The sequence below is a fragment of the Trichosurus vulpecula genome, chromosome 1, assembly GCF_011100635.1.
Source record: "Trichosurus vulpecula isolate mTriVul1 chromosome 1, mTriVul1.pri, whole genome shotgun sequence".
Classification (NCBI taxonomy): domain Eukaryota; kingdom Metazoa; phylum Chordata; class Mammalia; order Diprotodontia; family Phalangeridae; genus Trichosurus; species Trichosurus vulpecula.
Genome location: NC_050573.1, coordinates 601,524 through 610,443, shown reverse-complemented (window position 1 = coordinate 610,443; position 8,920 = coordinate 601,524). Strand labels below are relative to the sequence as shown.

The following is an 8,920-nucleotide window of genomic DNA, read 5'->3' as shown; positions in this document are numbered from 1 at the left end:
GACCAGATGTTAAGGCAAAATAGACTTAAAATTGGGCATTATTAGGAGCTGTAAGAATAAAAGATAATTAGGTCAGACTGACTCGATCTTATCGGGGGTGAGGTCTGTTCAGGGAAGAGGAGTATGTGCTGTATGGGGGCTTCTGAGCCCTTTTCAGGGCTGCTCTCCATCTTTGGTGTCCACCTGGTCCACCTAACTCACCTGTGGCTCCAAGAAGCTGTAGCAAGTGCACTGGCCACACCCCTGTAAACCATCTCAGCAGAGAGGAGAAACCAGGTGGAGGTAAACTGAGGGCTCTCAAACCCATCAGTGAGTTATGTGGGTGTCTACCCCAGCCACATGAAGACTTCCCCAGTGCAATGGGTGGATGAGAACAATTTGTTCCAACGGACATTAAGGTGGCTGACGCAGGCTTGGTTAGACATAAAAGATGCCAAAGTCATCCACTGTATGTCATCTTGATTCCATGTAACATCCATGGAAGAGAGAGTGAGGCCTATGACCTTGTGTGGCTCTGCCTCACTTAAATCCAATTTGTGAGTGAGTCAAAAGACATCACCCACACCATTTTACCACTTTTACTTTTCTCTAAGTACTGTGGTGATAGGCAAGTGAGAAACCAGGAGGCCAGGATACACTGGGTGCTATAAGAAGGCACCTGCACACAGGTGACCCAGGATATCTGGTCATCTTTTCACTGGAATCAGCAGTGGGATTTGGCAGCCACCTGGGTGTCTGAGGAACCTTTTAAGGACCTCACTCCTCACCTCCTGGTGTGATGAAGGGGCCAGAAAAGGTGCCCTAAAAATTGTCTGCTTACCCAACTCTGGCCTGATTACCGTAGCAGGTAGGGATCCCACCCTTCAGTCAAAACATACAAAAAAAAGGTACAAAAACTGCAAAGATGATTCCACTCACATATCAGTGTGTGGAATTTTCACACACTTATGTACAACACAAATTTCAGTAGACCTGAAAGTTGAACAGCTCTTGTTTCAAGAGGATTCAGCAGATATCACAACCAAACAGCAGCCCTGAGCGAAATGAAGCTGGCAAAGGAAGGCCAGTTTACAGAAGCTGGAGCTGGATACAGGGTTTTCTGAAAATAAGGGGGAAATTCAGTGAACAGGAGCACCATGCAGCTGGTGTAGGTTTCCCATTGATACTAATCTAGTCAACAGGCTTGTATGCCCACCAAAGGGAATGAATGACAGGCTCCTGACAATGTAATTGCCATTGGCAGGAAAACATCAGGCCACCAGCATCAGTGCCTATGCTCCCACCATGATGAACCTGGAAGAGGTCAAAGAAAAATTTTCAGAAGTCCTGGAGACACTAATCATCAATATGCCAAAAGAAAACAAGCTGATATAATTCTGGATGACTTTAACGCTAGAGTAAGCTGAGACTAATGGCAGAGAATCCTGGGGAGTAATGCTGGAAACAGCAACAGCAATGGTCACTTACCATTAAGACTTGTGCATCTCATGACCTTCCCAGCACCAAAACTTTCTTCCTTTTACCTAAACCCAATAAAACTTTGTGGATGCACCCTTGCAGCAAACATTGGCATCTAATACACTCTGTGATTGTAAGGAGAAGAGACAGACAAGATGTGAGACTGACAAAGGCGATGTGTGGCACAGAGTGCTGGACCAATCATAGACTGATCATCTCCAAACTACATATTTGCCTCCAACAAAAGCATCAATCCCAGGGCAAAATGACTAGCAGAAGACTTATTGTCAACAGATTAGAGCTCTTCTCTGAGCAGGACCAGTTTGGTGGGAAAGTTGAGCAAACACAGAGTTGGTAGCAATTGAACAGAATAGGAGTGGGAAGCTTTCAGAGAAGTGGTGCACAGCACTCCATTTACTCATGTGGATCAGAACAGGAACAAACATCAAGACCGGTTTGATGAAAATGATGGGGAAATTCAGAAGCTGCTAAATGAAAAACAAGATCTCCACAGGGGTTCCCAGCAGGGTACTTCATCCATCTCTAAGAATGCAACATTTGACTCCATCAAAGCAAAGTAAAAGTGGAGCTCAGAGAGATGCAGGATTCTTGGCTCATTCAGAAGGCACAGGAAATTCAGTTTGGCACTTACAGTAACACTATACAATGCTTTCATGATGCCCTGAAGGCTCTTTGTAGGCAAAAGATATATTCTGCAGCTCACCTATTCACTGCCACCTTAATTACTGATAAAGACAGGATCCTGGAGAGATGGGCCAAATGTTTCCATAGTGTTCTCAGGAGACTTTCACCAATCAGAGGTATCAGTCCTTCTTGAACACATTTTACACCTTTAGGGTGTATGAATCAGAGAATGATAATCTAGGTAAAACAGAAAGAGGAGATGGACAATGAAAAGAGAGAGAGAAATCCCATGTTGGAATGGGAAAGAAAAAGGCATGGAATTCAAAAGCTACTGAACAGGACAAGTTGAATGGGAAGAGAGAAAGAGAAATCTACATGAGAAACTGAGAGGAAAATGAGAAGTAAGAAACATAGAATGAGATGAAAGCAGGAGAAAGAAGCACATTTGTGGAGAAACTAGAGTTAAAAGATATGGCATCTTCTAAATGGGACCACGAAGGAATATGCCTATTTCTTTGCAACACATGAAACTTCTTTGAAAACCACTAGGGCAGAGAGATGCTGCAAACAAATATAAAAAGGCAGAAAAAATCAACATATCCTTTCATTCCATAATGAAAGGGACCACAAGCAAAAAAATACAAACCCAAATGGTAGAATGGGAAAGTGGCGAATGTTAGAGAAAAGTGGAAAAATTGGGAAACAAATACATTGTTGGTGGAATTGTAAAATGATCCAAACATTTTGGAGAGCCATCTGGAATTATGTGGGCATAGCAATACTTGGTCTATTTGTAAACATGATTAAGGAAAAAGGAAAATAGCATATATGTTCTAAAATGTTTATAGGAGCTCTCTTTGTGCGGGCAAGGAATTGAAAACTTCAGAGATGCCCATCATTTGGGAATGGTTGAAGAAATTGTGTATATGATTGTGATGGAACACTACCATGCTATAAAAAATAATGACCTCAAGATTTTAGAAAAACATGGGAAGATTTGCATGAGACACTGAAGTGGGAAATGGCAGAACCAAGAGAATATTCTATACAGTAACAGAAATATTATTTTAAGAATGACTTTGAGTGAAGAAGTTATTTTGTCTATTACAAACACCTAAATTAGCTATAGAGGACATATAAAGATAGATGTTATCTGCATCCAGAGAAAAGAACTGATAAATAGAAGTACGTAGGGAATAACTTACATACACACACCTATTTATGCCCAAGGGCAGCCATTTCTAGGGCAGCAGGGTTTGGAGAGGGAAGAATAAAAGAAAAAAACTACATCATAATTTTGTTGTACATTTGAAAGGAATAGCAACTTGTGCATGGTGGATTTGCAGTTTCATGTAAATCAAGCTTAGGCTTGGAATCCCTAGAGGGAAACTAGAGACAGGGAGCCACATGCCTGGGATCTGACAGGGAACCAGCCCCAGAGCCCTGGCTGCAGATAAGGGGGACCAGGAGATACCTTTGGTTACTGTGTCCAAGGCTAGGTAGGCCAGTAGGAAGGCATGATTCTTGGATCTCCAAGGGGGCTGGATCTGAAGGCAACACAAGGGAATTTCTAACCAGGAGGTGAAGCTGATGACTTTGTACAGTTCTGCCCCACTCAAATCTAATTCACTTGCAAATCAAGACATCAGCATCCTCACGTTACTAGTCCTTTTAGAGGAAGAAGAATGAACAATGGAGACCCCAGAGGAGGAAGGGGTTTGGGATCCCAGGTGGGGTGAGACCAGTCATAGCCTCAATGACCCGAGAGTCAGAGCTCTTCCTCCAAATGGTCTTTTACCCGCCTTGAATTCCTTTTCCCCTACACAACAGATTGACTTCTTGATCTAGGAGGCAAGATAGGGAAGGTTGAGGAGGGGGAGGGCTCTTGAATGGAGCCACCAGGGCATAATCAGGGGAAGCCTGAGAGTGGAAGACAAAATTCAGTCTTGGTTTCAGCCCCCTGGCGTGGGACCGGAGGCAGGGGAGCAGGAGGCCTGGGGAAGTGGAGCAGGGCTGGGGTCTAGAAGGCAAGACAACCTAACATAGCTCATGCGGGGAGGTTAGAGACACTGGAGTGACAGAAGGGCTCCAGGGGGACCCTGAGCCAGGGGAAGCAGGATGACTGTGTCCTGAGGTCCAACTAGAGCCTGGGGAGGACTGTTGGGATCCTCTGGTAGAGCTTTGGCTTGGAATCCCTAAAGGGAAAGTGGAGACAGGGAGCCACAGGCCTGAGATTAACAGGGAACCATCCTCAGAGCCATGGGTGCAGATAAGGGGAACCAGGAGAGAGCTTTGGTAACTGTGTCCAAAGTGGAGTCATCAGGGAAGGCAGAACTGGGGGATCCTTACAGGGGCCATCTGAAGGCAGGAGCTAGAGACAGGGAGACAGGACACGTGGGTCCTAATGGGAAGGCTGAAAATAAGAGTTTTGGGTCCCTGTAGGCAAGACTAAAGTTGGAGAAAGTGTGAACCAGAAGTCCATCTGGGGAGGGTGACCCAGACATTTGTAAATGATCTGGAGTCTAGAGAAGAGTTAGGGGCAGGGAGTTCCAACAGAAGTCTGGCCATGAGAGAGGCATGGTCCTGGTGGAGCTGGAGGACACTTACCACAAGGTCAGATGAAGAGGATGAGACCCAGTGGCAAAGGCAGCCAGCAGAGGCCAAGACCTTTGTAGGACCCTGGCTTAGTCATAGCTGGGACCTGTACCCCCAGAGGTGGCTTCTGGAAGGCTGAGAGATCCCAGCTCTAGGGAAAACAGAAGGATCTGACCTCCAGGGAAGGTAGAGTGACCTCAGCTCCTGCTTCCAGCCATCACACTTGGGGAGGCTTCTCCTACTCCCAAGAAGCCCCCCAGTGACCAGCTTCAGAGGCCCCCAGGATGTGAGCCCCTTCCTCCAGTCTCATCCTAGGTCAGGACCTCAGGACCCAGTCTGCCTCCCCTTCACAAGCCCTGCCTTCCAAGGACTGGGAGCTTGTTGTTCAGTAGCTTTGGCCTTCTCCGGTCCTTCCTGACCCCATTTGGGGTTTTCATGTCAAGGACACTAGAATGATTTGCATCTCCTTCTCCCGCTCATTTTATAAATAAGAAAGCCGAGGCAAACAAGGTTGGGTGACTTGGCCAGGGTCACACAACTTGGAAGTACCTGAGGCCAATCTGAACTCTGCAAGAATTTTAGGCCCAGGACTCTATCCACTAGGCCACCCAGCTTCCCACTAGGAGGTAAACAGGCCAATTAAATAATGAACTCAAAAGGAAGACATTGTTTTCTTGGATTTATTGCAAACACTAAAGGCCATTTATCACATTAATACTTTAAACTCTTTTTTCAAAAATTCACCTCTCTCTACCTTTTTCTACCTAAGGGACTTACCTGATCACACCCCAATCTCTGGGCCAGTCCCAGACCTCAGGAGGGGAAAATCTACATCTCAATCTATATCTGCATGTACATGTGTGTTTAGGTGTGTGCATTTGGGAGTGCGTGTGCTCGTGTGTTGGTTTCTGTGTACATGTGTGTTTCCACGTGCCTTATTCAGAATGTCACTAACAAGGACCCTGACAATTCTGGCAGCAGAATCAAATGAGCTAAAATGGACAAGGTGCCTGGCCCACAGCAGGTACATATAACCAGCCCCACCCCCTTTCCAGTCTTCTTACACCTCACTCCTCTCTTCCTCCTCCTCCTCCTCTCTGACCCAGGGTCACTGTCCTCGTGGCTCATGTTTGACCAAGACCTGATCTCCTGACTTGGCCTTTCCAATGGCTGTTCCCCATGCTGGGAACATTCTCTCCCTCTTGCTAGGGTGTCTTTAGCCCCACCCCTCTTGCTTTCCAGGTACATGGCTGTTCAAGGAGGACTAGCCCCTCTAGTGGGAGGCCTGGCTGAGCCCTTTTCACACTCCTTAGGGGTCCACCTCTCACCCAACTCTCCCCTGTGGCCCCAAGAAGCTGTAGCATGCCCAGCAGCCACCCTTGCTAATCTGCCTCTGGCTAAGCCAGCTTGAGAGTTACTGAAAGGCCACAAACCCATGGGTCAGGGAGGGGGTGCCAACCCCAAGCACAAGAATAATGCCCTCCCACCCAGGAATGGGCAGATGAGAACAATTTCTTCCAACAGACATGAAGGTGGCTGAAGCAGGCTCTGTGGAGGGCTTCAAGCTCGGGCAGACATGGAAGATGCCAAGGTCATCCACTGCATCCCCAGCCACCCCTAGTCCAAGCTGTCTAGGGATCCCAACTCTAAGCCATGGTTGGGGCAGAGATGTTTTCTGCTTCTCCCCCTCCCTTCTCTTCCTCATTCTGCCTCCCTTCCCCATCCCATTCCCAGGCTGAGAGCTCTGCCCTCTCCCACTCTGTTACTCTACATTCTTCAGAGCGTGTCTCTGTGCCTTCTTAAAATGTGATTGCTGCCCCATTTCCTGCTGCTCATTGTGATACTTCCCAGTGAGGAGGCAGAAATGATCTCAACTTAATGAGAAGTTTCTTGACTCTCACCTGCAGTGGCCTGGATCGACTCTCAATACAAGCATGCAGGTGGCTGTGGGAGAACACAACATTCCCCTCAACTGCTCCAGTTCTAATATCCTTCATCAAACAAATCTGATTTCTTCCCTTCACCAAAGATTGTTCCCCAGTTGACAAAAGATTGGCACAAAGTCTTTTCCTTGTTATGAAAACATCCAGATGTATTCTTTTACATAGTTCTGCACTTTATCCGACAATTGCCTCCTTTTCTGGTTGTGCAACCTGGAAGGTCGACATGAAATATTTTCCTTTTCTCATCTTTCTGTTATATTCAGACACAAAATTTCACCTTCACCTGTGACCTCCATGTTCTAGAGTAAGGCACGTTCCACTAAGCACATTCATGAGGTTTCTTTTCATTATAAATCCTCTGATGAGAGGATAAGAGATGATCTCTGGTTGCAAGCCTTCCCATAGGGAGTTCATAGATGGCTTGCATCCCGAGTGAATTTTCTGCTATGAATCTCTGTACTCCATTTTAATGCCTTTCCTCATTCAGGTCAGAAGACTCCTACGTCTCACATGAATTCTCTGAAGGTACACAAGGATTGACTTTAGCCTGAAGTTCATAAGGTCTCTCTCCAGTGTGGATGTTCTGCTGTTGGTTAAGATGGTTTCTCTGTTTAAAAGCCTTTCCACACTGGCTACACTCATAAGGTTTCTCTCCAGTGAGGATTCTTGGATGTACAATAAGAGAGACCTTCCTTGTAAAAGTCTTTCCACACTGAGTAAATTCAAAAGGTTTCTCTCCAGTGTGGATGCTCCCATGATTCACAAGGCAATTCTTAAATGCAAAAGGATTTCCACAATGATTACATAAATAAGGCTTCTCTCCAGTGTGGATTGCTCTGTGTTTAACAAGACAGCGCTTACATGTAAAAGTCTTTCTGCATTGACTACATTCTTACGGTTTCTCGCCAGTGTGAATTCTTTCATGTTTAACAAGTCACATTTCCATGTAAAACTCTTTCCTCATGGATTACATTCATAAGGTTTCTCTCCAGTGTGGATTCTCTGATGTGTAATAAGACTGTCCCTAAATTGAAAAGTTTTTCCACATTTATTACATTCATAAGGTTTCTCTCCAGTGTGGATTCTTTCATGTATAACAAAACTAACTTTCTGGGCAAAAGCCTTTTCACATTGCTTACATTCATAAGGTTTCTCTCCAGTGTGGATTCTTTCATGCATAACAAGACCATATTTGCATATAAAAGTCTTTCTACATTGCTTACATTCATAAGGTTTCTCTCCAGTGTGCATCTTCTGATGTACAACAACAGACTTCCTATATCTGAAATTCTTTTCACATTGCTTACATTCATAAGTGTTCTCTCCAGTGTGGATTCTACTATGCATAACAACTGACTTTCTGTGCAAAAGTCTTTTAACATTGCTTACATTCATGAGGTTTCTCTCCAGTGTGGATTCTTTCATGTATAACAACACCATATTTGCCTATAAAAGTCCTTCCACATTGATTACATTCATAAGGTTTCTCTCCAATGTGTGCTATCTGATGTGTAATAAGACTTTCCCTGCATTGGAAAGCTTTTCTGCAGTGATTACATTCATAAGGTTTTTCTCCAGTGTGGATTTTAGTATGTATAATAAGACTGAGCTTATCTCTAAAAGTCTTTCCACAGTGATTACATTCATAAGGTTTCTCTGCCGTGTGTGTTCTCTGATGTGCAATAAGACACCCCTTCTCTCTAAAAGCCTTCTCACATTGATTAAGTTCATAAAGTTTTTCTGCATGGAGGATTCTTCTATACATAACAAGACTGTTCTTACATGTAAATGTCTTTCCACATTGATTATAGCCATACAGTTTCTCTCCAGTTTGGATACTCTCAGGCGTTTTGCAGACTTCTCTCCAATTGAAGGCAGAGGGACCATCACTCATGAATCTTTGCTTGGGAGTTTCTGCCACAGAAAGGCTTAGCTCTGTAGCAGCTTCCTTCATTTCCACGCTCATCTCTCCGTCTTAAAAAAAAAAAAACCAACACTAAAACAGACACTATACTTACAAACATACATATTTCTATCCCCTTTGGTCCACAGGCAGAACAAAATCTCAGTTACTCTGTATTTCCCAGGTAAAGACAAACACCTCAAAAGGGAAGAAACGGTCATTTTAAAATGCCCTTAGCTCACATCCCAAAGATGACTGATTTTCCAAAGAGCTTCATTCATGAATTCACAGTGGATCTCACAAAAACCTTGTCACACAGGCAGGGCCATCATTCTCATCACATTCACAACTCAGATCCACACCATGAGCTCAGAAT

At 44.7% G+C, this 8,920-nt stretch overlaps 1 pseudogene; it reads right to left on the bottom strand.

Moving 5' to 3' along the window:
* Nucleotides 1-7,709: 7,709 nt before the first annotated feature.
* Nucleotides 7,710-8,607, bottom strand: LOC118830274 (annotated as a pseudogene).
* Nucleotides 8,608-8,920: the final 313 nt, after the last annotated feature.